Below are 23,699 nucleotides of genomic sequence, written 5' to 3'. Positions count from 1 at the left end.
TTGCTTTTCTGGTCCTGGGGAGCACCGCAGCCAGTATTGCCGGCATGGGTTGATAAGTTTTTGGTTGCTCTTTTTTTTTGTTTGTTTGTTTGTTTTGTTTTCTCGGGGGGCAGTTCATGTCCGTTGTGTTAATAATCTTATACCCACTCAACTATAGATACAGTGTAGTAACACTGCAGTTTTTAGAGGTAACGGCATGTGTGCTACAATAGTTACGCAGAAGCAAATACATTTTGTATCATGTATGAGTAGTGATGATGATTTTACTGGGAAACTAGTTATCATGCATCAAATGAATTGGGACCTCTTAATTTAATGGGAGAATTGCCCCATTCATATTTAGACACATGGCAGAGCAGTGCTGGTCACGTCCCATGCTAGCTCCATGAAACTTTTATTACTTCCTGTGATTGTACTTGTCAGTCTACTATTAACTGCTAGTTACAAACACGTTATTGTTTCTGTCAGTTGGGTATCAGTCCATTTTCTTGCCGGCAGCAGATAGTGCATTAAGTTCAGGTCAGCAGGCGTGGGAAGAGAAAAAAAAAGAAAAAAAAAAACCCAACCAAAAAAGAGGGTGGCTGGCTGCCTCAGATGACCATTACCACTGTTGAAAAAACACTGTTCTTTGATTGCTCGATCTTGCAGCAAAGGGGAAATTGTGCACCTAAGAATAATACTTTAAAATAAATTATTTTTTACCATTTTAAAGATATATTGCAATAATAAAGTAACCACACATAGATACATCTAGGAGGTAGGTGATTTTTGCAGGTGATGTTGCTGGTTTTCTTCGAGAATATGAGCCTGGATGCTGTGTGTTATCCATGCATACGCTTAATGTGAAGTCTGTGAACAGCCTAATTGAAAACAAATGCTTGTTGACCTGCGGATAAGCTAAGACTTTAGAGCTTTGTTGGATTGAGGCCTTAGTAATTACTGCTAAAATGTAATTTAGTAATATTCTTGTTAACTTTCAATAATTTTGTGGTGTAAATACAAATCAAGTTCATGGATTGTTTTGATAACTGTGAAATAAAAAATATACAGTTCTAGTATTTAGTAGCAATTAATTTTTTGGCAGAAGAAATTCTGCTTTTTGGGACCAATAATTAAAAGTTTAGTGATTTTCATAAAAGTGCATGAGGAAGCATCTGCATTAGCATCTTGGTTCAGCTCAGCAGTGTGCATTTGAAGGGAATCTCCCAGTCTTCCCCACTCGCCTGCCTTGGTTCATGTCTCTGAGCAGTCCCGGAATGTGGGAAACGGCGGCGTTTGTTCAGGTGATGCTGAACTGGGGGATGTGCTCCTGGTGCTGCCCGGTGCCTGGAGGGTATTCAAGACTTGGGACCTAGCTAGAGTCAGCTTGAGCGTAAGCTTCTGAAATTTGTCTGGTTTGGACATGGAGTCCTCTCTATACCAGCTCCCTGGCTCTGCAGTGCAGTGCTGCCAGTGCAACATGATAATGTAGCTGTAAACCTACAGGGACGCCATTGCTATTCTGAAGCTTCATGGCGTATTTGCAAGCATAGCTTATACAAGCAAAGACTTAATAAAGACTGTAGTGTCTGTGGGGATGATCACATAACCTATAGTGCGTTTGATCCAGCATATATTGTGAGTGGGATGACTGATAATTATGTCACGGTTCTGCTTTGAACTCGTCTTAGGTGTTGACTCACCAAAAAGTTCCAGTAGGCAAAGAGATAATTTTAACCATTTTGTTCAGTGAAAAGTTGGTTAAAAGAAATCAGCTAGTGAAAATGAATAAAAAATATCTTGCTGAAGGAGAGTAGTTAAAAGAAGGGGGAGGGGGGGGAAAAAAAAAGTTAACTTACTCCGAGTCACAGAAACAATTTTTTTTCCCCTTCTAATACCTTTTCACCAGCCCAGAGACCTCTTCTCCCTTTCTCATATTTATATCCGTATAGTATTTTTAAGACAACTTGTAGAAAGTTAAATAATATCTCATCCTTGCTGTGTCTTGCCTGGACAAGCTGTACCCTTTAATATTTAGACCTAGATTATTTTTACCTGCCCGCTACTCCTCCAGCTGAATTCACTCTGATTTACAAGCTGGTTTTGCTATTGTGGTGGTTATAGCTGATAGTAAGACCTCCCGATGTTCCAGGAACATTTTTCAAATTATTTCATTGAGAAGGATGGTCACCTTTTTGACTTGAGATTTCATGCTGTTGGTTCCTAAATGCATAGGGGTTTTTTTGTTGGTGGGGTTTTTTTGGGGTTTGGGTTAGCTTTTTTTTTTTTTCTTTTTAGCAGCAGTTTAATGGGGCAATTAAAACCTGCTTTGTGTATTTTGGCTAAAACACTAGAATGCAATATTGTACTTCCTTTAAGAGATCCATTGATCCATTGATAACTTGAAATGCAATTTTTTGCATATGTGAAGGAAAAGCCTCAAAATAGCCTCAGGTGTTGCCCAACCAACTGGCCCCTCAGTGGTCCAAAGCAAGAAGCTTGAAGTATGATCTGGTTTGGATATAGCTGTTTTAATCTTGGCGTAGCATCTTTAATCTTGTTTTATCTTGAAACACTTACCAGAAGGGATTTCCCTGAAGGGAAGGAACGTTTGCCCTGATGAGGAAATTCTGGCTGTCTCTAACCAAGAGAATATGAGAAAATGGGGAGGAGCTGGGATTTGGAAGCAGCTGCCATGACCTGTGGGGTACTGTGGGGGATTCATCTGAAGAGAAGATGCGAGACTCTTCTTTGTGGCCAAAAATTGGGAGTTCTGGCAGCCAGAGCAGAAGGGATGCGTGGGTCCCTGGAGGACGCAACTATGAGTTGGTTTAACCCTCTGAATCCATTGCTGACAATGACGTCACTGCCAATTCAGATGTCGGAGAGTATTTTGGGAAAAGAAGGGTTTTTCCCTGCCTCCAGCAGTATTTGGGGCATTGTCGTGTCTTGTGCGTTGGCCCAGCCTGCGCCCAGCTGACCCTTTGCTGGTGTGGTGAGCAGACTTGCTGCTTGCTGTTACCATCTTAAATCCATCAGTCTGTGTGGAAGGATGGAGGAAACAAAAGGAACAGTTTGTGAGGGGAAACTATGACACTAGTGAACCTCAGAATGCCTTCTGGAGCATAGAGGGAGTTAAAAAGAGGATAACAGACATTTTCCTCTGATGTTCTAGTTTTAGCGATGCTAATTTTTACTTGTAACAATTACATTATGGAATAATTCAAAATGGAATAGTGAGATATGTGTGTTGACACTGTACAACTGTAAGCTAGAACTGTAAAAATCTTGTGAGGAGGACCCGAGCACTGATATCCTCCTGTGGGCTTACTTGCGTTTTGCAAGAATCCACTTTTCAAGAGAATTTCTTGCCTTTCTGATTTCAAGACACATTGGCTGATGACTTGAGCCTTCAGCTCAAGTCGTGGATTTTAACAACAAAATTACATGCCGCAAGCAGACCACTTTTATTACTGTGATTGCAGGAAATCCTACAAGTAATTTATCTTACAGGACTAATAAGTGTGCTGCTGTCACCTAGACCATTTGTCTGGTTTCTTTTTCTTCCTAGTGTGCTGACTGGCAAGAAGCAGTGCAGGAGCAGACCAGACTGGTGCATATCCAGATCAGCCATAGTGTACACTTGCAGTCAGGTTTGGTGAGGTGGAGGAAAGGCTGCGGGATTCAGGCAGTACTCAGTATGAGAATAAGTTCTTGCCCACTGCGCTCTAAAACTTACAACGTCTCTGCTCCATGGGAGGTAGCTGCTTATTTTCTCATATTCTGAGTACTCAAAGGCAGAGTTATGTCCTTCAAAAAATTTAAATCACTCTGTAGGTGCCGTTTTCAAATTAGGAAATTGTGAAGAAACCTTCTAACTTCATCAGATAAGCAAGCTAGAGAATTAGTAGCAGAGGTATGGTTAATGTGAAATCTCTGGCATCTGACTCTTGGATTTTATTCAGCAGGGGCTTATGCTGACTTCATGCTCATTGGATCTTTTGCTGGAGGAATATGATCTCCGATGGCTATTGAGCTCAATCCTTCATTCTTCATTTGGGTGAAATTCCCAGTGTCGGTGATGATTCATGCTTACGCTTTTGCAACATTTGAATATATATATATATTCCTATATATAAATATAGGAAATGAGCACTATTTGTCGCTCAATAGTGAACACCAAGGCCAAGCTTTGATTGGGATTGATGGAACCTGAAGTGAGTCCAGCCAGCTGTTCTCTGCTATGCGGAGCAGTTAATGCCAAAGTGCTGGGATGGGGGGAAGTCAGAAAATGAAGAGCTCTTGTGTGTGTCACGGGCTTTAAAAAAGTTGCAGAATGTAGATTTCAATTCATATCAGGTCATCTTTTTTACAGCGCTTGAACTCTTGATGTATTCCTGGGGCTTTCCACACACACATGGATATGAGCATCTTTCCTCTCATGTGTGCAGGAGAAAAGGTGGGGCAGATGCAGTTTGAGTTTGGCAAGGTTTGCTAGGTCAGGTGCAGACCCATGCTGATGTGGTCATATTGGTCTGTCCCTGGGTACTGGCCCGGAATAGAGGTTGCCTAAAGTATGAAGAAAGTGGCCATCCTGTCTATACACAGCAGAATGTAAAGCTTTCCTTCTATTCAATTTCTCTGCCTGTCTTTACGTACTATAATCCATCACTGCAGTGCAGTTATGATTCTTGTAATAGTATTTACAAAGGTGCTGTTTAATAAAACTCTGTGTGAGTGGAGTTTCAGTGTTTTTATTCAGAGGCACACAATCATATTGCTCTGATGTGGTGGTATGTTTCCCTGGTACAGTTTACGCTGATTTTCTTTCTCAAAGAGGGAATGTAATCAACCAGCAATAGTGTTTTGTAAAGCTGCTGGATGGCTGAGGTTTTGAGCTCGTGATGCTGAGGAAGCCTGTCTGAGCAGCAAGGTCATATGTGGCCAAAATCAGCAACCTGTGCCTGGAAGGAGGGTTAGCCATGCAGATGAAGTGCAAGATGAGAACTGAGGATTTCAGTCTCTGTTGTGTTCCTTTTTGGTGATTTTTGAGCAAGGCTCCTCTCTGGTCCTTTTTTTTTTTTTTATTATTATTTGTTTTTCTGCAGAAATACTTTTCTTCCTAAATGGACTGGCATGTGGAAACACATGCTAATCTTTTAAAGTTGTTCAGATGTGAAGGTGGTTTGATACAGAGCTACCCTGAAGTGAAAACGTTCGACTCCATGTGGTCAGTATTCCCCTCACAGCCTGATGTTTGTATCTTGGTTCTTTTTCGCGGAACCTTTTTGAAATTCACGTGGGCACATTTTTATACTTCTTTCAGCCTGAAGAGCAAAGCTGTGTAAATGGAAGATGATTGAGGTCACAGATATGTTTAGATAGTTGGTTCTACTTTTATTTATCTTCAGCTGCTAATCAGTTACCTTGTATGCCTGAGTGTCTGCATAGTACTGTGAAGGAGGCTACTTGCTTGAGAGATTTGTTTTTATTGACTTAAAAATAGTAAAGTAGTTTTGCTAGCCACAGCTTTTCAAAATTTAATTTACTTAGAATTAAAAGGACACTTAAGAAATTATCTGTTTTACATGTCAGGCTTACAGGGTTTTTTGACCGCTTCTGAACTTCTTTCATTTGTCTGCCAAGCACCTCTGCCGTTCGCAGAGTAGTATACTTGTGCAAGAGCCGTTTGCTGCTCTTGTTCTAATGCAATACCTGTACCTGCAGTAGAAATACAGCTGAACTCTCAGTGGCTTGGAAAAGATGTACTCAGCATTCGAATTTTACACTATTCCTGCCTTTCTGCGGCACTTGAGAATGTAGAAAGCCATATCAGTCCGTGCAGTGCAATGGCTTTTTCTCATCTAGGGAATAAAGGAGGTGTGCATGCATTATATTGCTTACAAGAAGAATTTGGCAACCTTTCTGTAGCAAGTTGTAGCTGATGAATCCACATGGTTCATACCGAGTTTCTCTAAAGGGGTGTCAAGTATTAATGCTCCCTTGGGAGATACCAGGGTCTTAGTGGGCATGGCTGACTCAAAAAGAAAAATAAGTAATGTTTTTCTAATGATTGCTATCTAAGCATTATTGACAGTGCACAGTTAAAAGAATTTCCTGAATTTATCCTCCAGTAAATCAGAAAGCATTAGGGATTGCTAATGGAGAATTGAATGTTACAACTTAAATAGATGGTAGTAGCGTTCAGTTGCTAAGGGCAACATAAGTAAAGTCTGGGTTTGTTCGGGCCTTGGTGCTCTCAGGTATGCAGGAAGAGTAAGTGCTGATCATAACTACCTGTAAGATAAACTGATGTTATTTCATTCTTGGATGCTGTACATTTTTGCAGCAGGCAAATGAATCTTTGGAAATTATACTGGAGGCCGTTTAATATTTCATCATATGATTGAACTGTTTACTTTTCAGTAATGTCTTATATTTTTGTGCATTACTTTATCTGAATCTGGTTATCAATCACCTTTGCTATGCTGCCTTGAAGGTAGACGACCCTATGATTTTTATAATCGCTGCTGTGCTGTGTACTTCCACTATACTAGAGCCAGTCTTCACTGTTTATTTTTTTAAATCAAGCATCTTGAATGGCTAAGTATGTCTATAGGTACCTGGTGGGTAGTGCCCAAACTTTGGCCCAAGTGTCGGTATATCCTGAACCTTGCAGTTATTTTCTTTCAGTGTTGATAAGGGTATAATATTTATAAAGGTTTACATAGTTAGAGTTGATTGCATTGTCTGAGTTGTTAGATTTGATTGAGAGACCAAGATTGGGTTGTGTTTGATGTTGATTATTTTCTCCTTTTGCCTGTTAGTTTGTAAAAGCTCCTGTTATGCTCATCTATACGTGACTTGGCGTATAGATTCAGTATCCTTGCAAGCTGAAATTCTCATTTGAGTAGATTACTGTACTTTTTCCAGTCTGGTCCTATTAATAAATATCCTGAGGCTTGAAAAGCAGTTTGTTGTTTAAACACAAGCTGTGGAAAAGAATGTGAAGATCATCGTTTGATAGATGGATATTAAGCTTGCTTCGAAACTTGGAAATACTTTCATACTTGACAGGTGGGGTCTTGAAAGAACATAGTATGTAGTGCTATCTGTATGAAAACCAAACCCATAAACAAATTGTGTAGGAAGAAAACCATAGGTACTTACAGCTTGGTCCTGTTCTTGCTGAAGTATGTCCCGCTCTTGAAACAGATGTTGAGTCCAGCTTTGTGCAGAGGCCACACCCTCTGTTTCCCTTGGCAAATTGTCTCGCATTCCAGTGACCCTCTGGGCAAAACATCCTTTAATTGGTACTGTGGCCTTAAATGTTTCCTTTTTTCCTCTGTGGTAAATTGTCTGTGTCCTATATCATTGCAGGCTGTCATTAATATTTGCATATTGTGATTATAAAAGGCTTTTGTAGCTGCACGTAATTGAATGCTGGAAATACTCCCCATTTCTATGGAAGTTATGTTAAATAAAAGCAAGTGATTTATTTTAGTACAGAGTACAGTACTGAGGAGCTTGTGGCAGAATGTCGGAGATTTTGTTGGTTTGCAAGCAGAGATATTTGAGTAATTGGGGAACCCCCTGATTGCTTCCTCTCCCAGATGTCTCTTTCTGTGGTCTTTCCTTTTAAGTGCTTTCGTACTCTGGTTCATAGCCCATTCCAGCATCTGAGCACATCTGGGCAAGTGGTAGAAACAGGTGGTAGAAGAGAAGGCACATGACTTGGCTTTTTAGTGGAGGCCTTTCAGAGTTGCAGCTGCGGAATCTCTTAGTTCTTGTGCTGTCTGCAGTGTCTTGCAAAGGTAAGGGTAGAAGCAATAACCGGGTGGTTTCTTTCAAGCCACGAGAAGCAAACATGAACCTCAGGAGATGCTTTTCCAGTGAGAGATGTCACATATCTAGGTCTTTGGAAGATGTACATATCTCAATGACATATTTTCACTGGAAATATATGATGTACACCTGCATACCTCTTAACATCATCTGGGTGACAGGCAGTGCACTGTAACACTACTGTTCAGCTCTGGAATAGGAGATTCATCTGCTGACCTGTGTCCTTGTAACCTCTGAGTTGAATTGCCGTGGTGCTGCATGCCTGGACAACTGTTGGAAGACCACTGGAGACTGTTGCTAGTAGAGATACAGCACCATGTAGCAGCTGAGCATTGCATCCATCGCTTCCAGTTCTGCATGAGGTACAGAAGCCTAAGCCATCCAGGAGCAAAAGGCAAAAGATTTCACCTACTCCCATGCAGTGTCACACGAGCCTGTGAGTCAGTCCTGTTGTCAGCATGCCCTGGCAGTTTTGGATTTAAAGCCGTTGCATTTTACAGAGGCAGTTTGTAGTTCCTCTTCAGCAGAAAGTGAACTCCTGCTCAGTTTGAGTTTCAAAGCACACAGTTTTTTCTGTCAGGCAAGGATCTTGCCTGTGCATTGTTCTGGGCTCCTCTGCTTTCTTGTGGATGTGTGGAGCCAACAGTTGGATGTTCTAGCTGGAAGAAATGAAGTTGCTAGTGATGAACTTTGTTTTCAGGATTAATGAGGAGCCTCAATATGAATTCCTCTATAAATAGTTATGGATCTTTCTTTCTTTCTTTCTTTTTCTTTCTTTTTTTTTTTTTTTTTTGCATGCAATTGTCCTGAAATGTATTCAGGAGGTTTGATTTTAGATTGATGTAAGTCTTAAATTTAGTCTTAAGGCCACGGGAAAACAGACTAATTAAATGCAAAGTTGAGAACTTCACTGCCGCCTTACCTGTCTTCATCCAGAATGCGTCTGCATTTCAGTCAGGTTTTTCCATGCATGACTGCACAGCCCGTGTGAAGCAATGTCAAATTCTATGAGAATGTCAGATGATAAAAGTGTTGCAACAGGGCAGAATTAATCTCCATCAGAATCACAGAAAAGGGGTAAAAAAGAACAAACTGAGTCCTTCGTAGTTGTACGTTACTCTGTCAAATGTTTTTGTTACTAAATTTAACAAGGAGAGTGTGAGTTGCTTACGTTTATTTACAAAAGAGATGCTCTTGTCCTTTCTGATCGCTGATCAGCTGATGATTTACCTTCTGGCTAATTATTTTTTTGGGAAATTCTCCCTGCTGTGAGCTCTCTAATGGAGGATAGTTATTGCAGTACATGTGGTTCATGGCATTGGAAGTGGTCCTTGCAAATCTTTAATTATCTGATAGCACTGTGGGAAAGCCTTCCTTGATATGAGAAGTCTGGGAGACTTCCTTTATTGAGTCTTTCTGAATGAATTTGGACAATTTGTCTGTCAGTTTACTGAACAGAATCATGTATTTTACTTCTGGAGAGGGTATATAATGGTTGGAGAGTACTTAAATCCTTCAGTGCTGGAACAGCATTTCTGGCTATAAATTAAGGTTGTCATATTGTACCTGCTAGTCTGTAAATTAGACTGAACTGGAGTCAGGATTGTGAGTCTTCCAGCAGTGGGATGAATTTGGGTTTTTCCACTGTGTGGCACACCATTTTGTATCCCTTTTCATTTACGCATTTCCGTCATCCATTTAAAGTTACCTATTCTGTTTGCATTGCTGCAGGCTTTCTCAAATGCAGGTAAGCAACACCTATTTTTGTGCCTGTAAATATGTCACGGTGCCATTCAGACATGTCCTTTGAAGTGATGGGGAAAAAAATGGCACTTTGGAGTCTCAAATTTGTTGTCTTTCAGTGACTTTTAGGTTTTTATAGCTGAATGTGAAAAGGTGCCTTTGCTAGGAGCCAGTCCCGTACACTTAGCCAGCTGAGACCTTGGGCTGTGCTGCTTTTTATTTTTTTTTTTTAATTTCTTATGTGGTGTTGCCCATACAAAATACTCAGTAATTGTTACTGTGCAGCAAAACTCTTGCGAGGCAGTTGCACCTCCCTTTCTGCTCTGCAGGGCTGAAAATGGTGAAGGGCAGTATTTTAGTCCTTGGAGTAAATAGAGAGTAATTGAAATGCACACTGAGAGTAGATCTGATGACTAGCAAGCTACTGAGTTGTTTTTTCCGTCTCTTGAGCATAACCCCAAACTGTTTGGCAAAAAATATTACTGCCAGGAAGATCCCTTGCAGTTATTATCTATGACTATAACGTGGTACCTATTACCTTAACTTGCATGTGGCATTAAGCAGAGTTTACTTGTATCTGGCTCATTTTCTACCACTTGTTTAAATTACTTGCCCTTTATGTAGAATTCATGCCTGAAAAAGGAATTGCAAGTGAAGAAACATCACTGAATTCCTTTCCTTTAGTAACATGTTCCTGAGGATGGTTTTTTGTTTATTGCTTTTTTTTAAAGTTCTCTTAAATTCTGTCTCTTGCAAGAAAGTGAGAAAATGAACCATTGTGAAAAATAGATGCTGTATAGGTTGTCCAAAACAATGTCATTAAAACACTTGGTAGAGCACATTATCAGCCCAGCCGATCCTGTATTGTTTCTAGTGGAATATTTACCATTTTAAATCAGTTTTCTAGTCTTTACTACATCTTTGGTGTTATAATAAATATAACAATTGGCAATTGATAATTATTTACTTTAATGTGTGAGGTTTTGCACATTAGGTCATCCCTTTCATTAGAAGTCACAGGAAATAGCAGGGTTTCCACTTCTTCCAAGTTATGGGTGTGTGTGTTCATATTTAATTTGCTAACATATGTTCTCTAAGATAGGTTTGTTAGAACTGAGATCATACTGTACTCCTTTGTCAACTATATTCCTTTTGATTTTGCTGGTGTCTTTTTCAAGGTGGGGCTTTTGTTTGAACCCTTCAAATTCACTTGTGCTGGAGGGCTTCAGCTGCAAAGATGTAGAAGGTTGACGTTAAAATTATTCCTTTTGTTTACCCGCTTGTCTTGTACGGATTGTTACCGCATTGTGTGTGTTAGTCTTGTGTGTTTGAGACACTTGTATGTTTGATCTCTTATCTAACACCGTTCTTCTCTTAAGGGTGCTAGTCAAGGTTTCATTTTACAGGGATGAATGTGTTGTTTACTTACAAATGCACTATCTAAAGTTTTCTGAAATGCTGCAACTTTGCTCACACTGAAGTCTGGAGTGAAACAAACTTCATCTTCACTGAATGCAGATTTCAAACATCGCTTCTGAAAATCCCAGCATTTGCATGGCTGCTTGACAAGGGTAGGGATGGTTTCAGTGTATTCTCCGAGTTGCTTGTGAGGTCTTTGTTTAAAATAAGTTTTTTCCTTTTTCCTTTTCCGTTGATACATGGCCTCACTTCTGCCGCATCATTCTGTGCGTGCAGCTCCATGCGCTCCCCTCTGCTCCCCAGCACAAAAAATAACTTACGTGGTAGTACCTCTTTCTTCAGTGCAGGCATCTGAAACATCTGTTGGAAATTCCTGGGTTAACTTGTATCTCTGAGGTTTGTTTTAGGTTCTCGAAGCTCAGGGGATTTTTGAATTGGGGTGGGGGTGGTTGGTTTTTTTGGGGGTGTTTTTGTTGGTTTTTGTTTGTTTGGTTGTGTTCCGTTCCCCCCCAGTAATCCAGCCAGTAACTTATAATGAAAACTCAAATTGTGGAATAATTGGTCCTTTTCTTCCCTAAAGTGCCTTGTATACTGTTGTTATGTCCTGTATAATTATTACAGTTGAGAACATGGAATTTTGTCAAACACCTTTTATCAGTATTTTTAGTTCTCAGGACTTCATTAGTTCTCCTGTGGTCAGGAGGATGTTTAAATCCTGTTTCTGTTACTGATTTCATTAAAGCAGCATGTCCTATAAATTTCCTTTAAAATCATTGACAATGTATACTGCAAAAATTTGGAGTTCTTTTTGTATAAACTGATAGTGGTGTGTGCTGTACTAGAAATACTAGTGTTAAAAATATGTGTTTCTTAAAGGCAAATTGCAAACATTTTATTTTCTTTCTGACAATCAGCACACAGGTGGAGTTGAATATTTGAAAGGAAACTGTTGATCTGAAACATACCTTGTAATCTTAAAGCTATTTTAGTTAACTACAAATCAGAAACAGAGTATACCCTTGTTTGGGCAACCATGCCAGATCCCTAGGGTAACGTGTTGCCCCTTCTCTTTTTTAAGCATGTCAGTTCCATGGTTTTAAATGAAATCAGATTTATAAACTGATGGGAGCAGAGCTTGTACATAACTTGTTCTGTAAAGTGTTTACGCATTTTGGTGCATTCAGAGGTAATAGTGGTGGGAGTACGTATGTATGTCCTTGGTTTTCACAGATAACGTTGTTATGTTCTTGGTGATTCATCTTGCTGTTTTCTGGCATGAAACTTTTGGTTTTTTGTTGTTTTGTTTTATTTTCCACTAGTGGTAACACTACTCATTTTTCTATTCACTCAGTAGAATTGATATTTATCTGTTAAGGATGCGAAAGGAAGGGGAAGAAGAGGTGGTCACATTTATCTGGGGATAAGTATCTGCAGTTAATGGAGTTACCATAAGGAATTAAGGTGTCTCGCTATTTGTATTCTTTAATTCTGCTTGAACTGGCCTCTACCTATCCTTGTGGATACATCTTAAAGCAAGCTTGAGTGCAACTTAAACAGGGGGTGACTGGAGCAACACAACAATAAACACTGTGACTCATCACCATGCATATTCAGGTATTTGGACAGAAATTTAACTCTTAAGTGCAGTTTCTTAATCTGGCTCTAAATAAGCAGATAAAGGAACACGTCTTTTTGATTGCGAGGTTGCTTTTACATGAGCTTGCTTTGAATCTCCTCAGGACTTCTCTGCTTGAATCGGAAGTGAGAAAATAAATGGCTCTGTATTCCGTGTCACCTGTTATAGTTACATTTTATGATGAGGTTTCTTTGCATTGGGATTGTCCTTTTTGTCTGCGTTGTGCCGCACGCAGTTCAGATGGTCCCAGCCCTATGAGTGGTGCTTTCAGCCTCAATGATGTTATAAATAAGCAAACCTAGTGAAGACTGAAGGTCAGGATTATTCCAGCCCTGCTGCATTGAGCTGCTTTGAGCTACAGGAGCATTCTCATTTGTTTCAAATAAGGAAAATAATGGTGTTTTGGATGGGCACTCTAGTCTTACTGATAGTTTAGTTGGGTGTCTTCCTGAGTTCTGTCCTGCCACTAGCAGCCAGTCGCTGCAGGGCCACCACCTGTTTGGCCAGCATGTGCCAGTGTTTGATGCATGCCCTCTCTGAGTGACTGTTAAAAGAGTTCCTTGTGTAGAAGCTGTGCTGACGTTCAAAAAAGAGTTGAAAAGCCCTATCCTCTTGTGTTTGGTGAATGCTGAGTCTTTTCAACTAATTGCCAATGGCTTTGTGAAGACTTCAGCTATGGCTTTGTTCTCTCAGCATCACTGAAAAGCAACACTTGGAGACTGAGTTACACATCCATATTAATCTTTCTGGCTTATTAACAACCCTGCTGACACAGCCACATTGAAGTCCAAGCTAACGTGCAGACCTGCCTTCCCAATATGTTAGCAAGGAGCAATGCTCAAAAGATGTTTCTTTAGGAAAATAAATCCTTGTAATCACAAGCATGTCTGCTTTGTATCTTTCTCTTGCGTGTGTATATATATATATATATAAAACAATGTATTACAGTTTTGTTTGTACTTTAATGCTGTTTATATATATTGTGTGTTTTTTTGGTTTTGTCGTTTTTTTTCTTTTTCTGCTGGAAGTATTTCATTCGAGGTTACCGCAAGATTACCAAATCACCACATTATGACTGGTATTTAATAAATGTCATGGGCATCACTGCCACATGAGCGAGCGAGCCAGGCTTTCTGGTTGGCCTCTTGAGGGTGTAACAGAAAATTGTCTTGGCTTGCTAGAAGACGCTTAAGTTACCTTGCTGAGACCAAGTTCAGTTACCTATTTTGAATTCTTTTCTTTGTGAGTACAAGTATTTCTTGTATCCTGTAAAAAGAGTAGCAGCACGTCATGTTTTGATGCAAAGTTAGATTTGCTGGTGTCATATCTAATTGTGACTGTGGGCTGTTGTGGTATTTTCAGTGTTTGTGTTACTGAGACCTCACATGTGAGTTTTGGACAATTATTTCTCAGAAATCCTTTTCCTTAAAACCCCTCCCTTTTCAGGGGTAGCTTTCCACAAAAATAATTTCAAATAAAAAGAAGGAAGAAAAAAGAAAACTGCAGTTTTGACAGCATCAGAAGTAATTGCATTAGTTCTGGAAATGAAAAATGTACCAACTTGGAGAAGAAATCAAGGGCCAAGATATATGTATCAGTAAAGCACAGGTGAACTTACAGTAATAGCACTGATGCACTTTTACTCACAGCTGTGCTTGCAGAAGCATTCTTCTACAGTGCATAGGCTGAGTCTGCATAAAAGCAATTTATCCAGAAGTTTTTCAGATCATATAATAGTTGTGACAGCCTGCTTTCTGCTGCCTTCTTTTGATGCTTGTGTCCCTCTTCCTTGCTTCAGGATCAAAACTGAGTCTGCCGTTTGACCTTGTGCTGGGGAGAGTCTGTGATGACCCTACAGACCCGCTCTTGGTCCTGTGTTTTCATATTTTGTCAGGAGTGTTTGGTAGTTTCCTGGCTCGCTTACACTTCCCATAGGTTTATACACCCTTACATGTATTTAATTTACTTTCTAAATGACCTCTGACACATGTACCTCTAGTCCTAGTAAATCTATGTAGGTGTAACTTGAGCACCAAGGAAGATCGTACAGTGGGGGGGAAAAAAAAAGAACATTGTTTCTTGAGCTCCTTTAGGCATCCGTGTGCACTCCATTGCTTCAGTACACATCTTCCTCCCATTTGTAGTAGGCTTAGATTGTTTTTAGCACTCACACTTTACTCTGTTTCCTGGAGACTGATGCGATTTAGCACTGCAGAGGGACCAGAGGAAATGATTTCTTGACTGAGTCTATTAATTATTGTTCCCCTGAGAATCTGTTTCTTCTTCAGAAAGAATGGCAATAGCAAACAGAAAAAGGACTCTGGAAACAAGCTAGTGAAATTATTACTCATGAGTATGGCAAATTAGGGGACTGATCCTTTTCCTGAAGGTTTCAAAGAAGCATGTTCATTCTGTTTTGATGTGACACTTTATGAGAAAATCAGTCTTTGAGCCTGTGATTCTTCATACTTCCTTGAAGCTTGAAAGTTATTTCTGTGGAAGGAAAATATTTGGAAAGTTTAGCAAAATTCTATTTGGCCAATATCTAGGAATGTAAGACATGGGGGACCTCCTGGGCTGTGGATCCCTGCACCTTTCTGTTGCATGCAGCTACGCATAATCCCTTACATAAATGGAGTAGGCTCTATGTCTCAGATGCAGTTGTTTTTTTCTAAAGTTTACTCCCAGCTGAAGGTCTCTTCCAGAGCTCTGTGACTGATAGTCATCTTTTTCATATTGGCCTAAATTTATTCTTGGGGCAATGTGAACCTTTAGCTTAAACTGCAGTTTTTCTGCCCTAGTACTTATCCGAGTTTTTCCCCTTCAGTTTGTTTTGGTTCAGGAAGAGGAGCTGGCTCTTCGATGTGATGGACAATTTAATTCTGTGCCTCTACCTAGAAACTGTCCTTGGCACTGGTTGCTTTCTTCAGGTGCGGACTTCATGCACAGTGGAAACAAGTGGCTGCCTGGGATAGCAAAGTGACAGAAGCTCATATCAGAGCCTGAAGTCAAAGAGAAAATGTCCTCTGTCCTGATCCGTCCCCCACCACAACTATAAATGGAGCCTGAGCTTAGCAGCTGACATCAACATTACAGCGTTCTTCATTTAGATGAATGTTGCCCTTGGTGACCTTTTCAACTCGTGGCTTTTTTTTTTGTTTGTTTTTTTATGTTTGTTTTTGTTTTCCCATCTTTTAAATAGGTGCCCTAATCAGCTTTATTCTGTAGTTCCTCAGAAGCATCATCCCCTCAGAGACTAGGATCTGCTGCTTCCGCAGGTGGAGGAGGAGAGGGAAGCTGAGCACTACCTCACCTTTCTCACTCTGCTGGAGTTTCTCTTGAAGTGTGTTTTGCACCGCTCCTGGGTTTGGGGACAGAAGAAGAAGAGGTAGCATTGGTAGGTAGCAAGCTATAGACATGGGCGGTGAGAAAGGAAGGCCCCTGCAGCCCCTCACCTTTGTACCAGTGCCCCTGGCATGGCCCAAAAACTTCTGGTACTTGGAGTAGCAACTGTGGAACAAGCTCCTAGATGCTTCCCTACCAGATAAACCCATAGTAAGTGAAGCAAATATTTATTGCTGTGGGGAAAACTTTTACTCATGTGAACAGATTTCTTTTGTTTGCACCACTATTACTATGACAATAACTGATTCAATTTGAAGGAAGCCTCCAACTTTTACATTTCCCTAGCAATAGTTATGATACATTGTCAACAGGAAAACGGCATTTCTGCTTGGAATGTAATATATGTATTTGGTGAAGATGACTACAACTTAAGAGAAATAATGTGAGCTTATACAGTCTCTTTCCTCTCCCTAATTAGTTTGCTTCACTGTTGCTATTCTTTCTGTTTTGCCAAACTTGAGAAAACAGAAAATGAGTTTAAAAAGACACAGAACAGCACATACTGTTTAAAGCAAACTTGTTGCAAACTGAGTTAATTTAAAAATTACATACATTTTCCATTCATATTGGCTTTATTTCTTTCTTATGTGGCTGCACTTAAGATTTAAAATCATTATCTTTGTGCTGTGCACGCTCACCAGGGATATGTTGCTTTTTATGGGGGAAATTAATTCATACCTGTAAATGTTTTTTTTGCGTGTCATGAATCTGAATGGGGAAGAAAAGGAACAGATGTATGTATGCCTCATTGTTTAAAGTGTAAGTGTGCCAACTCTCTCCTACATCTTTTTCCCCAGGGCTGTAAAGTTTTAGTAGCACTTAGCAAAGGAATTACATGCCAATATGATTTTAAGGACAGCATAAGGCATTTTGAAGTAATGACTCATGCGAAGTGTTAATAAATACAACTGCACTCGTATTGCTTGAAGCTGCCTTTGTTACACTACAAAGGTGAGAGGTGCTTCTGAAATGCCAAATCAAGATTAAACTGTCTTCAAACTTGTCCATCTGTAAACATCTGTCTAATGGAGATAAGACTCTTCTGTTAGGTCAGATTGGCTAATTCTGTGACCCTTTTTGGCAGAAGGGCTCCACAAACTTTAATTAAAGTTTTAAAAAGCTTGGTGAAGTTCACAAAGTTTTCAATTTCTCTATCACTGGAAGTACTTCAAAAATGGGTTGTGAGTGAGTTTTGCATGTTAGTTGTGCTTCCCAGCTTGTTCACGGGGTGCCAGAAGAGTGTGGGAGTGGTGGGAAGGTTATTCCAGTTATTGGTGGCCTGGAGGGCCTCCTGGATGATGGGGTGGAGCAAAGACCTGTGCACTCGCCCTTGTCCTGCTTTATGTTTCCAGGCGAGGTTTAAGATGTGAGGTGCAGTGGGATGGTGTTAGGAGTCTGCTGTAGATGTCAAGTTCAGCTTTGGTCTAGAAGTCTTTGATGTTGCTAGAGAAAGAAATACAACTGGGAGATACATATCTATGGGAAACTTTTATTTCTTGTGGAAGATACTATTAATAAATGATAGGAAGGATATTTCTGGATGTAGTAGTCACATACTTCTTCTCCTGATGGTTATTGAATGAAAAGACCGCTCTGTTTCAGGCTTAGCTTTGGTATGTAGGAGCAACCTTTGTGGAAGAGTTGACTATGAAAACAGTCCTGGAACAAATGTTCTTCACTTAATCTATTTCAAATAGGAAGTTGAACAAAATACAATCAGAAATTAAGGGAATTAACTCAACTGAAGAGATCAGGGGGGACAATTTTTTTTAAAATAACAAAGTCCCCAAACTGTCAGAACCACACATAAAACATTTTTTTGGAAATGCAAATGTAGGAATAACTGCTTCAGAATAAAGGGTAAGCAGGGATCTGCAAAGCAAGCTGTGGCTTGGAGCTTAAGGGCTCTGAAAACTGTTGAAAGTCAAGCTCAGCTGTTTACAGAGGGAACTGATGCAAATTAAAGGTGTTCTTCAGACAAGAATGGGGACGGAAATGAAGCCACAATGCATTGAAAGTATCGTATACCGTAAAAATAATCTAGATATGATTGCAAAGCTAGATATATTTTCTACCTCCACTCTCAATAGAGTGATTCCATTGGAAATGCTATATTAAAACCAAGATAATTTGTGTTAATTGAGAGCCTGAAAAATAGAATCTCTGATTTAGGAATAAAACCTAAGTGTCTGATGTTCTCAGGATACGGGAAGCATATGATAGCTGTCCCTAAATAAACGTAAGAATGCCACAGGTTCAAAACCCCTGTTTATATTTTCTTCCTCCTAGCTATATTGAATGTTCTTGTAAAATACATTACTCTCTCTCTGCAAGTCCTGTGTTGAGTGTGTCATTAGGCATAATCTTAAAATAGTGTAGTGGACTGACACATAAAACTTAAAATGTGATCTCAAGCATTTTTGATAAATCAGTCATTTCAGAGCTGGTCACGTATGACTGGAGAACAGCAAATACATTTCTTGCTGTGAAGCAAAAATGTGACTCTGGCACCTATAGGTTGATTATTCTGACATCTGTTGTGTGAAAGGCTTCAGAACAAGGAAGTCATTATTAAAGACAAGGAATAATGATGAATAGAGGATGAGAGGAAAATGAAGCATAATTTTGCCATAGCAGATTGTGCCAGAATAATTTTGATGGCTCTCTTTAAATTGTTGCATTTCTGAGAATGTGTGGGTGTTGTGGTTTGGTTGTGGTTTTGTTTTTTTTTTTTTCCTCTTTGTTTTCTAAACACAAGCCTTGTAGAATATATCAGGCATTAGATTTTTGGTAGAGAAAGGTTCATACCATTGCAGAGAGTACTCTTACAGTTTCACTGGGAATCTGAAGTACATTTCCAGTGCCCCACGTTCAGGAAGATAAATTAATGTCTGAAGGAATTGTAAGAAAACATTTACAGACACAGAGGTGCTATCGTCTTGAGGACTGGAGAAGAATAACTTTGCTTAGCCTAGTGAAAAGGGAAGATGAGAAGGGTGTGATTATTATCAATTAATATATCAAGGGAATAAACAGAAAGGAAAGCAAATTCTTTCTGTTACAGCAAATGAATTATAAACTAGGCATAAATAAACTCAGGTTAGCCATTAGGAGGCTTCTCTTATGGAAGCAGGGTATTTCTTGAACAACCTCTCAGTGAGGTAACGCTCACCGTCCTCTTCTCATGTTCTCTCATCAAAAGTGTTGTCTGGAATAGGAAATAGTCCGCTGAGGACGTGTGGGGTCCACAAAAAGTATTGGTTTTCACAGAAGGACTATTTCAGATTAAAAAGATTTGCATTGAGGAATTTGTGGAGGTTTCTGGGTAAAGGATATTAGCATTGTGTGTATTTGTTCACAGGCTCGTGTTCTGCTCTGAATAAATGAAAAATAGAGCCTTGAGTATCCATGGAGACAAAATGTGCTGGAGGACATGAAAACTGGAAAAGTTATAAGATATTTTCATCTCTAGACTTTTTTATTGAATGGAATGTATTTACAATGGGGGCAGATCACTTTATAAGACATAAAATCTGATGTACCAACTGGTCTTCTGGTCTTTAAAGTACATTAATAGTATGAAGGCAAGAAATGAGAACTTAAGCAAAAATTGGTAAAGTGCGTTTGGAAAATGCAGATTGAGCTTTAGTGTCACTGGGGCTGAAAAGTAGCTTGTAGTTTCAATGCAATGATTTAATCCAATTCCCTTTTTCCCACTTACCCTACAAATGGTAAAAAAAGGGGACTTTTAAATTTTCATTTTATTTTATTTTTTTTAAGTTTTCTGCTAAGTGGAAGAAATGTCACCTGGCCATCCCTTCCCTTCCGGTGAGGAATGAGATGATGGTTTTGTCCCCATGTGTATGGGGACGGAGCGCATTTTGATTCTCATAGAGGGATAAAGAATAGCCCTGGGAAGCACTAGCAACCCAGTTCAGCAAATATGTGAGGGGTTTTTTTTGTGTGTGTGGGTTGTTTTTTTTTTTTTTTTAAGACAGAAGTTCTGCAGCCTTAAAAGGACTTGTTTAAATTTTTGTGTGTGTGTGCTGAATATGTCCAGTTTGTAAAGAGCCAGTGCTTCTCGCATCCTTTTAAAGTGAAAATTATAGAATACTTCGCATACTGTTTCTCACCAAAATGCAGATTCTATCTCTTGCTACAAGTGGAATCATAAAACTGAATTTAGTGAGAAACAGCATGTAGACTATTTTCATAATCTGCCATTTAAAAATGGGTCGGGAGGCCAGGATCTGTTGGCTTCTAACAACCATGACATAGTGCACTCAGAAGGAATCCCCTCTCCTCCCCCTCCCCCTGCAAACCTAAACAAGTCCTTTTAAGGCTATATGAGAAGGGTGGCCGATAACTAAGGATATAGGTGCTATGTAAATCATTAAATAAGTGAAATAAATAGTATGAGGACTGGAGTAAAAAGAAAACCAGAAATGGCAGCAGAAATGCAAAACTCCTTAGAAATTAGCTGGAGGTTTGATGCATTTCATGGCTTCTTTGCCTTAAAATTGATTCAGATGGTTGGGGAGTGCATGGTATATTCCTGTTGTATAAACATAGCTGAGCTAGGGTCTCGAAGAAGGATTTGAAGTGTTTTACAAACACTTGGGAATTGGCTTCCATGAATTGCTAAAGAATGTAGTGATGGAGGCTTTTTGAATTTAGTGCATATGGTTTGCTAATGGGAAGCTGAGTGGCAGAGGCTCATTTGCCTCTCATTTTGAATGCTTCCTTAGCTGATGGTTATTTTGTAGCAGGCAAATCCTGTGAGCTTGTGAGCAAGGTGAAAAATGGGACTGCTGCTGTAGGACAACTTCATTCTTTCCTGTGTGCATTATATGTCTGGATTTCCCTGTTTCAAGCTCTTGTGATCAGGTTGCCCAGTACACCAACTTTCCTCCCACCAGGCGCTGTGCTTTGTTAGCCATCACTGGATTTAACGCTCTTCCACTTCAGCATGTTGCTTTATTATGACATATGTGTTGGGTTAATGGGCATGAGGTGCTTGGCTTTGCAAGCTGATACAGCAATCTCATTTTCTTTTTCCTGTTCTAAACTTTATTAATTTAGATATTAGGATGGGTTTAATGCAGTATCACTTAGATTAGCAAAACGTTAAAATCATTCCTGTAAGTCAAATCCCTTAATGCATCGTCTCATCTGTGAAACTCCTCTGGAATGGCCTTGGCTTAGCCAAGGCTGCTTTCTAGCATTGGTAACAGGCTGTGAGCTGTGATCTGGCTATGAATAAATGCAATGCAGTTAAGTCTACCCTGATAAAATTTTTGGCATTACTCCTATTGTATGTGGAACTTAAAAAACATACTTGATTGCTGTGTGGCTTGTAGTGTACTTCTGTCTGCAGGACACTGATCCTAATCCCTTTAATGTGAATGGGAGTTGTTTCTTCTCTTTCTGGAGTCAGCTGAAAAAGTCTGCAGTCTGTTCCCTGCCCCACTCGCCCCGACATTGCTGGTATGTCAGACACTCTAGCACTGCATAAGCATTCTCAGGTGTCTGTCTCATTTTTCTTCTAGAAATGGCTTTGCATAGTGGCTCTTTAACTGGGCATTGACTTCATTTGTAATCATCATGACATGGAGGGCAGAACAACCTTTACTATTTTATAGGACTCCTCAGTATTTTATTACTAATAATAATTAACATGCCATGCCACCGTACAGACAGTACAGGATGCAGCTATATCCAGTTGTGGATAAATGCTTGCCAAACATGACAAGTACATCCTCTTTAACTCTGTTGGTAAGGAACACTAGGCTGGTTGAAGGCATAAAGACTTCTCATGTTGTCCTGTCTTTAAGTAAAATTCCATAGCTGATGCTGTTCTGACGTCAGTGAAAGTAACGTGTCACATTTGTTATGGAGTATGCAGTTAACTCGTTGGGCCCATTTGCATCCCTTTCTGTGGGAAGGTGTGGTCAGGAGACACTGAGTGGGGACAGAGCTTTTGCAAAAAAGCATCCTGGCAAGAAGGCAAGGCAAGAGACTTAAGGCAACACTGTTCCGGGCTGAGTGTCGGCATCAGGCAGATGCCAGTATTTGTGGATTTTGAATGGAGCTGCCTGACAACAACTTTGAGTCCAAAGGGAAGATACTGCTCTGCTCCAGAGGAATTTCAAGGCAGTGAGATGAACAAAAGCTCCTCAAAGGAAGAAATGGCCTGGCTTATCTTTATTGTTTTGTGACTTTAGAAAACATCAGTTTTTATGTTGAGAATTGCTTTCTTTGATTTGCAGTAAAAGACCAGACTGTTTCCTTGGATTTCTTCCCTAGCCACACAGTTTTTTTTGCAACTTCACATTCATTTGGAATATAAATTCTTTGAGTCAGCCTCATCATTGGCATGAAGCAGTAAAATAAAATCTAAGTGTGATGGGTTTCTTTTAAATGGAAAGGTTTATTAGCTTATTAATTTCTTGGGTAATTTGGTAATGAATTACTTGGGCAAATGTTCTTATTACATTCTTTCTTACTTCGTTTTTTGTTTGTCCCCTAAAGGAGAGCTCTTGCTTTTGGCAGCAATTTTTATTGGCCAAATTTAGATGGAATTTTAGTGTGCAGCCAGCATGCTTTCTTGTGCTGCATAATGAAATGTGTGCGTTAACATTTTGAATTATGAAGAAATTCATTTACATAATAAGTTTTGAATATTCCGTGGAGTGTAACTATCACAATAGGTACTTTTTTATTTCAGCAATGGACTAATTAGTGTGTTAATAGTCTTTAAAAATTCAAGACTGATGGTAAAGGTTTGGGGAAAATAGCACGATGTACTGATTTTTTTTTCTAAATGATATTTTGCCATATTTTCTCAGCTGATCAGTAAGCTACTGTAGATAAACAGAAACTTCTATCTGACAGAAGTTTTATGGGTTTAAAACAGCTCTTCTTTCCTCTGGGAAGGGTAGAGAGGGAAAGTATTAACTGGCTCGAGTCTACTGATAAGTTTCAATGAATGGCACTGTCAGGTTAACAACTGTATTTCTCCGCATACATTCCTGCCAGTTTTACAAGTACTGTCTAATATGACTTGTACCAGGGAAAAATTAGAAGTTATCTTTTTTTCTTTCCCATTTTTTACAGAATTAGAGAATAGTTAAGATTGTAAAGGTGCCTCTGGAGATCATTTAGTCCAGGGGTCCTCAAACTATGCCCGTGGGCCGGATACGGCCCCCCAGGTTCCTCAATCCGGCCCCTGGTATTTACAGACCCCCCTGCTGGGGGCTGGGGGGGGAAACCAAGCAGCCGCAGATGATGGCCTGCCACTGCATCCGCGCGCCGGCCCCCGGGTTCAAAGGTTTGAGGACCCCTGGATTAGTCCAACCCCCTACTCAGAGTAGGGTCAGCTACACCAGGTTGCTCAGGGCTGTGTCCAGTTGTGTTTTGGCTATCTCCAGAGACAAGACTGCACAGCCTGTCCGAGCAACCTCTTCCACTGTTTGACCACTCTCGCAGTGAAAGTTTTTGCTTATGTTTAAGTGGAATTTCAGTCTATGCCCACTGTCTCTTATCCTGTCGCTGGGCACCACAGAGAAGAGTCTGTACTTCCTCCCCCCATCAGGTATTTTCACATGTTGATAAGACCTCCCTAAGGCTTCTCACCTCCAGCATTCAGCCTCCCCTTGGATGAGGGACATTC

At 39.9% G+C, this 23,699-nt stretch overlaps 1 protein-coding gene across 4 annotated transcripts in view; it reads left to right on the top strand.

Annotated features, from left to right (window-relative positions):
• Positions 1-23,699, top strand: part of ARHGAP6 (Rho GTPase activating protein 6) — a 337,142-nt gene that overhangs the window by 170,620 nt on the left and 142,823 nt on the right. The gene's annotated exons all lie outside the window — the stretch shown is intronic.

Source organism: Falco peregrinus, chromosome 4 (genome assembly GCF_023634155.1).
Source record: "Falco peregrinus isolate bFalPer1 chromosome 4, bFalPer1.pri, whole genome shotgun sequence".
NCBI classification, from domain to species: Eukaryota; Metazoa; Chordata; class Aves; order Falconiformes; family Falconidae; genus Falco; species Falco peregrinus.
This window is presented reverse-complemented; position numbering and strand designations above follow the sequence as displayed.